We start from the raw sequence: 16,344 nt of genomic DNA, 5'->3' as shown, positions 1-16,344 counted from the left end.
TGCGTGTGAAAATAGACATTTGTATGGATACATAAACGCTCCCAACACTTCCTTCTTCAGCCCAAGACACACAGAGCTCAGTGTTTCCCAAGTTCGTGACACTAGTTGAGTTCAACAGAATTCCTATCAATATCAACAGTTAGGGATACAGAGGGCCAGCATTGTGGCACAGTAGTTTAAGTTGCTGCTTTCCCTGCTGGCATTCCACATGGGAATGCCACTTTGAGCCCCAGCTGCTGTGCATCTGGTCCAGCTTCCTGATAATGTGAATGCGAAGGCAGCGGAAGACAGCCCAAGTGCCTGGGCCCCTGCCATCCGTGTGGAAGACCAGAACGGAGTTCCTGGTTTCAGCCTGGCCCAGATCAAGTTGTTGCGGCCATTTGGGGAGTGAGTCAACAGATACTAAATCTACCCCCACCTCCTTTCTCTTTGTCACTCTATCTTCAAATAAACAAATCTTTTTTAATAAACTGGGGACACAAGAAAACCAAGATGCATTCATTGCTATCACTCAGTCCTTGAAGTTCACGCCCTATCCTCCTTTGTTAGCTAAACACCATCTAAGGTTTCACACTTCTGTGTCCTGCTCCTGCGGTTTCTTTCTGCTAAGAATACTTTTCTTGCTCTATGTACCAGGTGACCCTCTGTTCCTCTAGATCCAGGCTTTCTGTTGTAGGAAACAGCCTTCCTCCCCTTCCCAGGTGGTTTGCCACACAGCCCTTGTATGGGCTGACAGGTGTGGCACAAGTTCACTGCCATCGCTGTACCTTTGTGAGAGCCCATTGTTCAAACTACACAAGCACAACAGCACTGAGTCCCTTCGCTTCCCCACAACTTTAGTCTTGCTTAGCCAAAGCCACTTACCCTGCTTAAAGGAAAGGAGGGCATCTACCATTATAAGTCCTTCCTCAGTGTAGTCCAGGCTGCCTAAGAGGTGTTCAGTCAAAATACATACTTAGTACCTCAACGCCACCACCAGTAATAGCTGAGCTACTCCTGGGTGATGGTGCCTTATGCCTGAACTGGCTGAGAAGCTGAAGCTAGCTCGGAGCAGAGGGCCCAATCCATTAGGCTCTGACACTGCAGGGGTAGAAGTGTGTCCCTTACTAGGACGTGAGATTCCTAAGAAAAAAATAATGCACGCTATGTGCCACAGATAGATGAAAGGTAAAGGCTAAAATTTTTATTGTGGTTAAAAAACATATTATGAACTTTGCCACTTAACCATTTCTAACCGGTGCTAAGTGTGCAGTCATTCCTTGGTACTCATGGGGAATTGGTATCAGGACCCCCCCAAGGACACCGAAATCTATAGATGCCCAAGTCCCACATATAATAGAATAATATTTACATTTAACCTACATGCATTTTCCTGTATATATCAAATAATCTATAGAGTACATATAACACCTAATATAATGTAAATGTTTGATGAGTAGTTACTATACTGTATTGTTTAGGGAATGATGATAAAAAAAAAAGCCAAGCAATTTTTTTTCTGAATATTTCCAATTGCCATTGGTTGCCACAGAGGTGGAAACTCCAAATACAGTGAGGCAGCCATATTCACATGTTGTACAAGCAATTTACAGAACTTTGTTGTCTTACAAAATTGGATCTCCATACTCATCAAACAATAACTCTCCATTCCCTTCCATTTGCTTCCCTCAGTTCCTGGCAATCAGCATTCCACTTTCTGTTTTTATGAATTTATTCTACATATCTCAGTTGGCATTTATTTTTTTGTTACTGGCTTATTCCATTAACCTAAAACCCTCATCCATATGGTAGCATGTGTCAGAACTTGCTTCTTATTTTAAAGCTGAAAAATATTCCATCGTATGTGTGTGGACTGACCACCTTTCGTTATCCATTTGTATTGAACACATGGCTTGCTTTTACCTTGCGACTATTATGAATACTGCTGCTACAAACATGGGTGTGCAAATATCTATTTAAATATTGTTTTCAATTGTTTTGAATATATACTCAGAAGTATAATTGCTGCATCATATGGTAATTCTATTTTTAATTTTATGAGGGACTGTCATACTGTTTTCCATAGTAGCCACTGTATTTCCATACACCATTGTATTTCCATAGTACCATTGTATTTTCACATCAGTGGTATAAGAGTTCCAACTTCTCCATATCCTTCTCAACATAACACTTTCTTGTTTTTTAGAACAGAAGCCACCTTGATGAAGGTGATATCTCATTGTAGCATTGACTTGTGTTTCCCTAATGATCTGCTAATGATCAATGTTGAGCATATTTCCATATGCCTGGCGGCCATTCATACATCTTCTCTGAGACAGGTTGATTTAAACACTTTGCCCATTTTTAAGTTGGCTAATTTTGCTACTGTTGTTGAGTGGGAGGATTTCTTGACATATTGTGGATATTAATCCTTCATTGGATATATGATTTGCAAATATTTTCTCCCATTTCATAGGCAGAATTGTCACTAGATTGCATCAAATATTACATTGGAAGCAATTACAATAGGAGAATCCCATGGTCTAGGATTTAAGGTTTCATAAGCATTACAGCAAATAGATTTTCTGCATGCAAGTAAGTCCTAAAACTATGGTGCACTGAATTCAGGAGGCTAGATGTCAGGATCTGGAAATTTTCAACTTATATAAAGCACGGTGACTTTTTCCCCACAAAGAGCATGATTTTGCTTGATAAAAGAAAAAAAATGGTATGCAAAAGATGTAAGATAAAAAGGCAGGTGCATATCCTGAGGCAGGTGGGTATCTCAGATAATGAAGGGAATGCAGAGCCAACCATATAAACTCCGTGTGCAAAAATCAGGATCCCAGCCTGGAAATCTAAGGCAAGAAGAAGTAATTTACACAAAGCCATGAAGAATGAGGACGAGAGAGCAGCAGCAATACCAGGGATTCCAGATGTTAATTTGCTCATGTAATTCATACCTACCTCGATCACATGGTAAGGCAGGAAATACAGTCCCATTAAGGCTGATAGGACAGTAGGCTTCAGAGTGGCTGCTTTGTGGCTGCAAAGAAAAACATGGCAGAAAAAGTCATAGAAAAACAAAAATATTACACTTTTAAATTGTAGCACACGAAACAAAGCTTTATTTAAAATTCCTGGACCTACGAGCATAGGGAATTGGAGGCCTTGACTCTGAGTTGCCAGGCATAGCACATGACCCTTGGCAAAGAAGTCTACCCAGAAGACTCTGGCTTCCAGCTGGACACCTCGTCTGGAGCCTCAGGTGACCCTGGCTGTGCAACAGGCAAATAGAAAGCTCCGAATATTCTAACCCTGTGGCCACAATTGACGCCTCCCTAAGTCAACTGGCAGGTGCCAGAGCAAATAGAGACATCAGATATTGATTTTGGAAACGTATCCCAGAAACTGACCCGAGCAAAAAGGAACTGCACACTGCGGATATGAATGAGGAAGGCAGCAAGCTGTCGGAGGACTGCTGGCTGCCCAGCCAGCAGCTCAAGTCTGGGAGACCCAAAGCAGGAGGCGTCCAAACTGGGAGAACCAGGCCTGAGTGTCTGCTGGACAATGAGTCCATTGTCAGTGAGCAGATCCCAAGGCACCTGCAGAACCGCAAACAGATTTCTATTGGTTATGCAGTACTACTACCAAAAAACAAAACAAAACAAAACCAGCTCAAGCATGTATAGAGTACTTGCTACAGACTGGGCTAGTGTGAGAATCAAGAATGCACGGGCCACAAACAGCACTGTGAGGCATTTTTAGAAACACATGTAAATAGCCACCATCACACAGCATACTGTTCTTTCTAACAGGAACGAGATTCTAATTTATGGTTGACTTTCTGATCCAGAGTATGATCAGTAATAAATTGTAGGACAAAACTTGATATACACATTTCTGTCATTTAAAACATAATAATTGCTCCAGGTATCTATGAAATACTCATTACAGGGCCGGCGCTGTGGTGCAACAGGTTAAAGCCTTGGCTTGCAGTGCTGTCATCCCATATGGGTGCTGGTTCAAGTCCCGGCTACTCCACTTCTGATTCAGCTCTCAGCTATTGTCTGGGAAAGCAGCAGCAGATGGCCCAAGTCCTTGGGCCCCTGCACCTGGGTAGGAGACCTGGAAGAATTTCCTGGCTCCTGGCTTCGGATCAGCTCAGCTCTGGCCATTGCGGCCATTTGGGGAATGAACCAGTGGAGGATGGAAGACCTCTCTCTCTCTCTCTCTCTCTCTCTCTCTCTTTCTTTCTCTCTCTGACTCTACCTGTCTCTGTTACTCTTTCAAATAAATAAAATAATCTTAAAAAATGCATTACATCATGATGATATAAAACCCAACTAAGCCATAAACTATTCCTAAAGCACACACAGAATACAGATCTGGGGGCAGGAGTTGTGACATAGCAGGTTAAGCTGCCTCCTATGATGCCAGCATCCCATATGGGTGCCGGTTCATGCCCCAGCTGCTTCACTTCCCATCCAGCTCCCAACTAATGGCCTGGGAAAAACAGCAGAAGGTGGCCCAAGTGGTTGGGCCTCTGTACCCACCTGGGAGACTCAGAAGAAGCTTTTGGCCTGGCCCAAGCCTGGCCCCTGTGGCCATCTGAAGAGTTAATTAAAGATGGACTATCTCTCTCTATGTGTTTCTCCTTCCTTTTTTGTAACTCTACTTTTCAAGGTAAAAAATTACTAAAAAAATACAACTCTGGTATTTCAAGAATTGTTTTATTTTTCAAAATGTGCTGCTATAATATAGATAACTCAGCTGCCTGTGTTTATTGAGATCTTACTAAGTGCTACCACACACTGGGAGATTTAGTTGCATTATCTATTTGACCCTCTCAAAAACCTATGAAAATCTGAGGCTTACAACAGCAACATAACTCATCCGCGTACAATTATTTAGTAAGTGACGGAACTGTGATTTAAACCCCAGGTGTCTAATTCCAGAGCTGGCATCCTCAATGTTGAACTATTGCACTTGAAACACAGTAGAGTCAAAGCATTTCACATATCAGTGGGAATTGAGAGCTGGAAGAGATATCAGACACATTTAGCTCAGCCCCTTGACGGTATAGTTTATGATCATAAAATCAAGAGAAGCAGAGTTTCTCACAAGGGTTTCTTAGTAACAGAGCCAAGGCCAGAATTCAATTAATTTCTAAATCCAAATTCTTTCCTCTTCATCCAGTTGACTCCAGAGAGGTTCTTCTCATTTGGTCAAACCATCTTAAGATATGAGTAATTTCTATCTATGAAAAGAATACTCAAGTTCCCTGAAGAAATACCAAACTCACAACTGGTTGCTTAATCTATTAATCTGTTAACAACAAAACTCAGGTTTCAAACAATGAACATGAGTTTGCTCACAATCTCAGGAGGAATTCGGAAGTGGGCTTGCTGGGTTTTCCTGGCTCACAATGCTTCCTTTAGCCACAGTCAGGCTGTTGGTGGGACCGCAGCCATTTGACTGGGGCCGGAAGATCTACCTCCAAGCTGGTTTCCTCTCGCACCTGTTGGTAGGGGGCGTTTGCCACCTGGGCCTCCCATTGTCTGCTTCAGTGGCCTGGTACCCAGGCGGCAGGAGTTAGGTTCAACTTCTTGAAGGGGAAAGAGAACCAAGTTACCTCCTCCCCCACCTTCCCCTTCTTTTTCTCTCCTTCTCCTCCTCCTCTTCTTTTGGTTCTGTTCTGACAGAGCTTGGTTTCCCACCCCCCATGTGTCTCAGAGGTAAATTCCAACTAGTCTGAGCCAACCATGGCAAACACACTCCTTGTAACAGTGATGGTTTATGAATGTGCATGTGACCCAGTCTTGCAAAATATATATCAGAGAAGGTCTATCCAAGGCCTTATGGGAAAGATTTCCTTATTCCTAAAAAGAGGCACAGGAGGCAGGCTTAGTTAGTGGTTAAGAGTTCCTGGCTCCTGGTTTTGGCCCAGTCCAGAATCAGGTTTTACAGGCATTTGGAGAGAGAACCCATTGGTGGGAGATGTCTATCTGTCCGTCTTCCTCTTTTTCAAATAAATAAATAGAAACTTGAAAAGATAAAAGAAGTGCATAGTGGGAGATGGTATCTTCCATCTCAGGACCTCTTCTTGCTTTGATGGTACATCTGGGGCAACCATCCAGAGAGCCAGGTGAGGACAAGGGTAATGTTCTCAGGATGGCAGAGGGGAAGACTAGAGGGACCCTAGGTCTGGGTGGTATGGTGAAATCACCGCACAAATCAAACCTGGAAGATAGTCGCACCCTCTGCACTTCTCATCACATGAGATAATACACGTTCTTTATTGCTGAAGACATTTTGAGTTGTGTTTTCCATTACTTTCCCACAAAGGCCACAGTACTTGATATCCTGTACAAGATCTAATTCCTGCTCCGACACTTAGACTTAGTATTTTCCTTGGCATGGGACCAGACCAGACCCGCACAGCATTTAGTGATTCATAATCTAGAGTGAATGGCACAGACTCGTACGTACTTTCCACAATACAAGGACAAGAAATGTTTTTTACCCATGGAGTCAGGACAACCTCTCTGCCAACATTTTCCAGCCATCTTTGGGAACTTTCAGTTTGGAATAAAAGGAAGGGAGGGAGGGAGGCTAAAAGCTTAACCTCCTTGTATTCCTTTGCCTGCTCTGCTCCTGTGCTTAAACTGTGCTTTCCTGTCCCGTGGCCTCTACAGTGCTAAATCTTCCCGCCGTTTCAAGATTTCTCAAGTCACATCATGCCCCTGAAATCTGAGAGCATGGCACTTCATTCCGCTTTGATCTGTGATTCCTCTGGAGTCACAATAACACATTTGCAAGCCACCTGGAAGCGTCTCTTAGGTTATAAATTCCACGTTGCTCTCCGATTTCTTGCTTTCTCTACTACATGCTAAACGTCCCTGAGGTCAGAGATTCCATACGGTGTCTACCTGCATATGGTGGATGTTTATAACTAGGTCTTGACATACTGGTTTATAAGATAAATAAGAATGTGGGGGGACAGAGGGGAGAGAGAGGGAGGGAAATCTAGGAACGGGTCTAATCTGGATTTGGTCTGTAGGATCTGAATGGCTTGGGATTCATAACCCAATCAATCAATCCTGTTATTTCTCCATCATACCTGCGCCTAGGTATCTGATAGGGAAGACAGGAAAACAGAATTGATTCACGGGTGTAGATCTGTCCAGCTTTCAGCCTTAGCCCGTGTTCTCCAGTTTTCCACTGTGTTTCCTTGGAGTGTTTCCTAACACTTAGCCACGGCCTGCTTCACTCCAGTGTGTTCTTAGCATTGGGCCTGTGAGCAGTGGTTCTCACCACGCTCCTCAGCGGATAAAGCACAGGAAAAGTAGCTGGTACCATGCACATTGTCAACACAGTTTTAAGCCGATTCTAAAGGGACACGATGAACGCCCAGGAGCCAGGTAACGTCTAGGGACGAGAGCCTCTCCTGGCACTTCCCCTGGCCCTAGGGCAGTGCCACTTAGCCTTGAGGCATCCGCTAAATGCTGCCCTGTTCCCTGGAGTCATAGATCTTTATCTTCAGGGTTGCAGCCACAGCTGTAAATTCCATGTTTGTTGTCACCTCTCTTCAGAAGGCCTAGAAAGGGGAGCGTCTCAGTGGAGGTATGTTTAGTACATCTGGGACCCTCTTTAATATTTACTTCTTTATTTACTTATTTATTTTAATTTTAATTAATTAATTTTATTTTAATTTTAATTATTTTTAATTAATTAATTTTAAAATAATTTAAATTTAATTAATTTTAATTCAATGTGACTTGTAGATACAATTCCAAGAACATAATGATATTCCCTTCTCTCTCCCCACTTCTTGTTCTTTCTCCCCCCACCTTTTTATGTTTTTGAGATAACCTATTTTAAATTTACATTACAGTAAAAATGTTTACTACTTCACAGAATAAGAAGTTTAACAAGTAAAAAGCAAAAAGACCCACATCTAGAGGGAATATAGACAACAGCCATAAGCAAAAATGGAACAGAAAAATGATCATTTCATCCCTATACATTGAATTTTAAAAAATAAACACAGATCATTAAAACTATAGTAGTATAACATTTATAACGATTGGTTTGACAAAGGTTAAAACAAGGTTTTACAAAACTATATTTGTGGGGGCCAGTGCTGTGGTGTAGCGGGTAAAGCTGCCACCTGCAGTGCTGGCATCCCATATGGGTGCTGGTTCGAGTCCCAGCTGCTCCACTTCCGATCCAGCTCTCTGCTGCGGCCTGGGAAAGCATTAGAAGATGGCTCAAGTCCTTGGGCCCCTGCACCTGCATGGGAGACCCAGAAGAAGCTCTTGGCTCCTGGTTTTGGATCCGCACAGCTCTGACCGTTGAGGCCAGCTAGGGAGTGAACCAATGGATGGAAGACCTCTCTCTGCCTCTCCTCTCTCTGTGTAACTCTGACTTTCAAATAAATAAGTAAATCTTTTAAAAAAACCCGAAACTATATTTTAGCAATATTGATACACACAGGCATTTCTTTCTTTCTTTCTCTCTCTCTCTCTTTCTTTCTTTCTTAATTTTAGCTCCCATTTATAAGGGAGAACATGTGACATTTGTCTTTCTGGGTCCAGCTTCTTTCACTCAGCATGACATACTTACTCCAGTTGCATCCATCTTGCTACAAATGGTAGAATTCTATTCTTTTTTTATAGCTGAATAATATTCCACCACATATATATTCCACATTTTCTTTTTTTCTGTTTTTTTTTCTCCAAGATTTGTTTATTTGAAAGACAGAGTTACAGAGAGGTAGAGAGGTAGAGAGAGAGAGAGAGAGAGAGAGAGAGAGGTCTTGCATCCACTCTGCTGGTTTACTCCTCAAATGACTACAATGGCTGGAGGTGGGTCAATCCAAAGCCAGGAGCCAGGAGCTTCTTCCAGGTCTCCCACATACACCACATTTTCTTTATCAAGTCATCTGATGTTGGACATCTCAGTTGACTCCAAGTGTTGGCTTTTGTGAACAGTGCTGCTGTAAACATGGTGGTATGGGTATCACTTGGATGCATTGTGTTCAAGTCTTTGGGGTATATACCCAGTAGTGAAATTGCTGGATCATATGGCAAGTCTGTTTGTAGTTTTTATGAAATCTCCACACTGTTTTCCATAGCATCTGCGCTAATTTACATTCACACCTGCAGTGTCTAAGTGTTCCCTCCGTCCACATCCTCACCAGCCTTTGTTACTCTGTGTTTTGGATTTGAGTCATTCTGACAGGGGTGAGGAGATATCTCAGAGGGTTTCGATTTGCATTTGGGACCCTCTTTCTAAAATCTTTCCTTTGTGACCTAGATTTTCAACTTTAACCCTCACATACAGAGGATGCAGGAGACACTATTCAATCAGATGTCTTGGTATTCTTTTTCCTTATATGCAAAGGAAAAAAAGATGTTTAATTAAAGTATAGGGTAACAGCATCCTCTGGACAACTTCTGGTAGAGATTCACCTAAAACACAACTTCAAAGCAATGAGATTTTCTTCTTTGTTCTCTCTCTCATTTTTGTAATCTTTGTTTTTCTATTTGGTATCTCTTTTCATTAAACTCATTTAAAAACGCTTTCTGGGACTGGTGCTGTGGTGCAGTGGGTTAAGCTGCTATTTGCAATGCCGGCATTCTGTATTGCAGCACTGATTGGAGTCCCAGCTGCTCCACTTCTGATCCAGCTTCCACTAATGTGCCTGGGAAAGCAGTGGAAATCGGCCCAAGACTTGGGCTGCTGCTACCTACATGGGAGACCCAGATGGAGTTCCAGGCTCCTGGCTTTGACTTGGCCCAGCCCTGGCTATTGTAGCAATTTGAGGAGTGAACTAGTAGAGGGAAGATACATCTCTCTCTCTCTCTCTCTCCCCCTCTCTTTTTCTGTCTACTTTCAAATAAATAAAATAAAACTTAAAAAATAAGTAAAATAAGGGCCAGTGCTGTGGCATAGTAGGTTAAGCATATGCCTGCACGCTGGCATTCCATGTGGGTGCCAGTTCAAATACCGGCTGCTCCTCTTCTGATCCAGCTCCCCGCTGATGGCCTGGGAAAGCAGTAGAAGGTGGTCCAAGTGTTTGGGCCCCTGCACCCACGTGGGGGACCCAGAAGAAGCTCCTGGCTTCAGATTGACCCAGATCCAGCCGTTGTGGCCATTTGGGGAGTGAACCCGCTGATGAAAGACCTCTCTCTCTGTCTCTCCCTCTTTCTGTCTGTAATTCTGCCTATTAAGTAAATAAATGAATTGTTTTTTAAAAAAAGTAAAATAAACAAAGCTTTCTGGGCCCCTTCCTTCCGGTCCTCGTGTGGTCAGCAGTTTTCTCCTGACTGAGGACTTCAACGACGAACACACGGGTGAGGCAGCAGCGTGCCCCTTGCTCCGTCTCCCGAGGCTCAGCCAGGCCCTTGATTACCCTGTGGAAACCACGACGGCAAGGGCAAGTACATTGTCTGACGTTCCTTCAGAACTTTGTATCAGAACACCGCTGTCCCCACCTTTCTTCCTAAGCCCTCAGCTGCCCCCCATCTGGCAGCCACGTGACTGAGTCTTCACTGTCCCCCATGCCGGGCTCTGGGTCATAAGGACGCGAGTTTTGAGTTTTGATGGGGATGGGGAGCTTTGTAGTTCAGTGAAGAACAGTGCGCATGTTTGTAGCACGGCGTTTGTTTAACTAATGTGCAGACAGAAACAACAAGCAAATGGCCCAGCCATGGCCTCGCCCGGGCTCCGCATCTCTCCTCGGAGGAACGAGGCTCCCATCATTAGGGATGTATGAGCCTGCCTGTCCATGACCTGATGCCCCCACCCTCTCTGTGATGGGTGTGAGTGTTCCACCTGCGTACAACCAAACTTTAAATCTGAATGCAAAATGAAACATTCTTTGCTCTTTAAGATGTCTTTCATTTATTTGAAAGGCAGAGTAACAGAGAAAGAGAGTGATCTTCCAGCCGCTGTCTCATTCCTCAAATGGCTGCAGACAGTTAGGCCTGGGCCAGGCAGAAGCCAGGAGCCTGGAACACCGCCAGGGTCTCCCACAGGGGTGACAGGGACCCACGTACCTGGGCCATCTTCTGCTGCCTTTCCACGCACATCGTCGGGATGCTGGATCAGCAGCGGACCAGCCAAGACTGGAACCCGTGCTCTGAAGTGGAATACCAATGTCCCAAGTGGTGGCCCAACCTGCTGTGCCCAAACATTGGCCCCATTCTTTTTGAAAATAGTACCTGCTGCTTCTTAACTCCCAGCACTGATTCGCAGAGCTTGCTGTGTATCAAGACAGAAATTCCTGTGCCCCACCTCAGACAGCTGAGAAATTCTTTTTCTGGGGGAAAGGAATTCCCAGAAATCTATATTCTCAATAAGCCACCTCCCATCATGGAGGGAATGTTGACAATGCTCTGTGAAACATTGTGTTAGAGAGTATGGTTTTCTTTTTCTAGTGATAGGCAAAATGTGTTTTTTTGTTTTTTTTTGTTTTTTTTTGTTTTTTTTTTTTTTGTAACTGTTCATTTCACTGGGCAATTCTATTGACCTAATAAGATGTGCCCCAGCACTACAGTTTGTACCAAAAACAGTAGGATCGGGACGCCAGCATTTATCCCCTCAATTACCCCACAATCTACAAATTTCTTTTAGTCTGGTGATCTAGTATTTAAGATATCAGCCTCTTATATAGACCAAGTTTTGCCAGTTATTCGTTGTGTGACATTCAGCCAATGGCTCAATCTCTCCACACCTCTTTTTCCACATTCAAAAGTGGGATACTAATACCTAGCACAGAATATTGTTGCGAGGATCAGGTGATGTAATTCGTTTCATGCCTGTAGCACTAGTATTCAGCACAGTATCTGGAACATAGTAAGTGCTCCGTCAGTGTTACGTAAGGATCAGAATGGCTAACGCTGATAGTGATGATGCTGTGGCAATAACAATAATGAGGGAGAACTACTGGTCTCATAACTCTTTGCATTCACAAAGATAAATCCATTTTCCATCTCAGATCAGGAAATTTTGCATCTTTCCCTTCTACTAAATAATGCTGCATATATCTCATACCTTACCCCAAAGTGTGGCTACTTAACAAAGACTGTGTGTTTCGAGAGAAAGCTGAAATATGTCCCCAGAAAGAGGTCACAGGAAGTTCTTATTCCTTGCCCTCGAGACCCTTTTATATCCCAAGCACAAAGAAGAGAAGGAAATAAATAATAAAAATCTATGGGACACAAACTGATTTAGAACAAAATTTATTGTGCTTCTAGTCTCAAAGTTGGAGTAAACATGAAAAGTTACTTCTGAAACATGTTTAATTCATAAGCTTCTGCTAAATAACTTTATGCATACATGTTCAGAACTATTCTTAAATTTAGGATTTATTTCCTGCATACAAGCACAAGACAAGTGAATACTTGAATAACAATCCTGATGTTTTGTGACTAAGTGTCAAAACCAGTGATGTAGACAATGAGTGTTCTGGGATAAAGAGAAAGAAGGAATATAGTGCTCAAAGAACGTTCTGGAAAATAGAGAGTACATTTGTGTAAAACATTGAAATGTGGGCATTAAGGTTGGAATGTGGAGAAGACGCACGCCTATGGGGGACACGCCTGCTTCCAAGCAAGAAGGGCAGGGAGGTTGCACTGGTGCATCGCAAGTGAGGGAATGGCATTTTGTGTGAGAAAATCAAATTCTTACACACGGACATCAGCAGAGCCAAGCACACAATGAGAGGGAAGAATGTGGAGCCCACAAAAGTGACTGCCTTTCGAAAGAGGAATCTGATCTAAAACACAGAACCACATTTCCCCAGTGTACCAGCTACCTGCTGGAAGTAAACTAATTGACTTTGAAAGTTGCATTATTATTACCTACTTTGACTTAATTTACCAAATATTTATCTCATTTGGTGGGGGAGAGAGTATCTACAAATTTCAGATTTAAAGCATTGTAGATGTAAATATATAACCCAACATTGACATTATACTTTGTGTCTGTCCTTTACCTCCAATCATGCCCACATTTGCATATGTTGGATTAACTCTTTTTTAAAATTTTATTTTATTTATTTGGAAAACAGAATGTCAGAAACAGGGATACAGAGAGAGATTTCTTCCATCCACTGGGTCATTCCCCAGATGTCCAGTGAAGCAGGGCCAGGCAAAGTCAGGAGCCCAGAACTCCATCTGGGTCCTCTTCATGGGTGGCAGGGCCCCAAGTATTTTGGCCATCGCCTTCAGTTTTCCCAAGTGCATTAACAGGAAGCTGGATCAGAAGTGGAGCAACCAGGACTCGAACTAGCACTCTAATATGGGATGCTGGCCTCACAGGCAGTGGCTTAACTCATTGTGCACAACACTAGCCCCAGAAGCTCTCTAATTTTTTCCCTTGAAAACAGAAATATTAATATCACAAAGTAAGGGATTCATGACAATGATCATAACAAGAGTAAAGAAGGGTACATTGTCATTTACAAGGTATGGTTTAATAAAGCAATATTTATAACTGTGTTCCAAATGATATGACATTCACCCAATTTTTATATCCTATACTAAGTTTCACAAATAAGAGAAAACATGTGATTTTTTTTTGACAGGCAGAGTGGACAGTGAGAGAGAGAGAGACAGAGAGAAAGGTCTTCCTTTTGCCGTTGGTTCACCCTCCAATGGCCGCCACGGCCGGCGCGCTGCGGCCAGCACACCGCGCTGATCCGATGGCAGGAGCCAGGTACTTATCCTGGTCTCCCATGGGGTGCAGGGCCCAAGTACTTGGGCCATCCTCCACTGCACTCCCGGGCCACAGCAGAGAGCTGGTCTGGAAGAGGGGCAACCGGGACAGAATCCGGCGCCCCAACCGAGACTAGAACCTGGTGTGCCGGCGCCACAAGGCAGAGGATTAGCCTAGTGAGCCGCAGCGCTGGCCGAAAACCTGTGATTTTGTCATTCAGATTAGCTCTTAACATCATATTTTACTATGATATTTTACTGTGTTTATTTATAAGATTGTAATTGGTCTTGTCTTCTGGAAATATTAGAGAAATCCAAGTTGGCTATAACCAATTTACAGGAAAAAGTTCAACTTTAAACTGAATGTTTTTAAATTTACTTTACCTAAGTGATCAAAAAAATTGAATAAATTATTTTATTTATTTGCCAGGCAGAGTGACAGAGAAAGAGTGAGAAGAAGAGACAGGGACCTTTCATCACTGGTTCACTCCCCAAATGGCCGCAACAGCTGGAGCTGGGGCCAGAAGAAGCCACGAGACTGCAGTTCCACCCTGGTCACTCACTTGCATGACAGGGGCTGGATACAGGGACAATCCCTCTGCTGCTTTCACAGACGCTGTAGCCGGGAGCTGGATCGGAAGTGGAGCAGCTGGGGCTCAAACAGGCATTCAGACATGGGGTGCTGGCATTACAAGCGGTGGCTTAACCCATGCTGTGCCACAGTGCTGGCCCCACAACATTTTTAAAACTCTCAGCTTTGCATTAGTTTTGCAACATATACCCAGCAGTAATATAGTGAAGGAATTTAGGATGAATTATTGAGTCGTTTGAAAACCTGTACCAAAACAATGCAATGAATATTGACGTGTGGACAAATCACCATGATGTTACTGCTGCTGCTGACGTGATGGTGGGGATGCGTTAGGTCATTAGCATTTATGGTCTAACTGGCACTTCGCTCAAAAGATACATGGATAAAGACCAGTTTGTCTTTACCTTGTTAGAGAGTACAAAGTCAGGATAGAGACCACTAACTCCTCTTTTTTCCCCAAGATCATTGAGTTTCTGCATTAACAAATGTGTTAATACAAAAATATAAATATAAATTATATGAAATATAGAAATGCCCACAAATGTCATTAAGGAAATTCTAATACTTGTAAGGAGAAAAACTGAATGGAAGTTGGAGAGTAAGGATTCATATATATGTATATTCATGTGTGTTTGTGTATATATGAAAATGAAGAAAACAAAAGCATGATGAGCACAAAAATTATATTAGCTGGCTTTCAGTAATTTATTGTGCTTAATGTTACAGATGACATTGAGACTCAAAGTAAATGGAACACATTACTTTAATAATGTGTAAGAAATTTTCATTTGGAATATTTACCTGAGTCTTATTTTTTTCGTCTGGCAAGTGGAAGAATAGCATTGCAAATATAAAGTGATCTAGACGTATGTCACCAAAATACCTTTCTCTGTATAAGTCTATGGATTTGATAAAGCTGCATCCAGATTTTGCTAAAATTTTCGGATCTAACAGACTCATTTTAATTTTAAATTATGATAAAAAGATAACGTAGGAACGAGCTCTGAAGATTGTACATTAACAGAATTGAAAATGCAATCAACAAGTACCGTCAAACTTAAGCTCAGCTTGTGGTCTCTAGTCAGGCATGTCAAGAGCTTACAAACGTCACTCTCATTCTCACAAAATCAAAAATCCTGAACAAAGTGAAACACCAATGACTGTTCTTAGATCCATCAAAGAATCGAGGTCCTAGGGCAAAGTGCTGCCCCCCCCCCCCCCCCAGCTTGGAAAGACAGCCAGGTACGGAGCATCACAACGTACAGAAGCAGAAATTCGCCGGCCCGCGGCTCACTAGGCTAATCCTCCGCCTTGCGGCGCTGGCACACCGGGTTCTAGTCCCGGTCGGGGCACCAGATTCTGTCCCGGTTGCCCCTCTTCCAGGCCAGCTCTCTGCTGTGGCCAGGGAGTGCAGTGGAGGATGGCCCAAGTGCTTGGGCCCTGCACCCCATGGGAGACCAGGAGAAACACCTGGCTCCTGCCTTAGGATCAGCACGGTGTGCCAGCCCCAGCCCGCCGGCCGCGGCGGCCATTGGAGGGTGGACCAATGGCAAAGGAAGACCTTTCTCTCTGTCTCTCTCTCTCACTGTCCACTCTGCCTGTCAAAAAAAAAAAAAAAAAAAAAAAAAAAGCAGAAATTCAGCAGCGGAAGCCTCTGTAGGAAGCAACACTGGGACAGGAAAGCCTTAAACCAGTTGTCGGAGGCTAGGTGTGGGCAAAGGGCCCACGCTTCCACGGGTTTTATTTTCAGGAGCCCCATCAAGTTCTCCTCAGGGGCTCTATCAGCTGTCTGTGTGAGGAGGACTGAAGCCATTTGTAAAATACGCCCAGTATTCTGTTCTTTTTAACAAGTCCTGCCTTCCAGGGAAAGTGTTTTGCCAGGGTCCCACCAATTTGGACGAAGGGAAGAGCCAACTCCAGTCCTCATAAGCCAGCCCTCCCATTCCATGTGACCACAACTACCAGGACAGGGCCAGGCCAAAGCCAGGAGCCCAGAGCTCCACCTGAGCCTTCCATAAGTGTGTCAGGGACCCAAGCACTCCAGCC

The 16,344-nt window shown here is 43.4% G+C and overlaps 1 long non-coding RNA gene across 1 annotated transcript in view; it reads left to right on the top strand.

Annotated features, from left to right (window-relative positions):
* The window catches only part of LOC138843377 (uncharacterized), a 76,329-nt gene extending 61,045 nt beyond the window's left edge, over positions 1–15,284 (top strand). Inside the window, exon 3 of the long non-coding RNA XR_011378036.1 lies at positions 14,137–15,284. This is a non-coding gene — a long non-coding RNA (uncharacterized lncRNA). The remainder of the gene's footprint in view (positions 1–14,136) is intronic.
* Positions 15,285–16,344: the final 1,060 nt, after the last annotated feature.

The sequence above is a fragment of the Oryctolagus cuniculus genome, chromosome 8 (assembly GCF_964237555.1).
Source record: "Oryctolagus cuniculus chromosome 8, mOryCun1.1, whole genome shotgun sequence".
NCBI classification, from domain to species: domain Eukaryota; kingdom Metazoa; phylum Chordata; class Mammalia; order Lagomorpha; family Leporidae; genus Oryctolagus; species Oryctolagus cuniculus.
The sequence above is the reverse complement of the archived record's forward strand: the minus strand, read 5'-3'. Positions and strand labels throughout refer to the sequence as shown.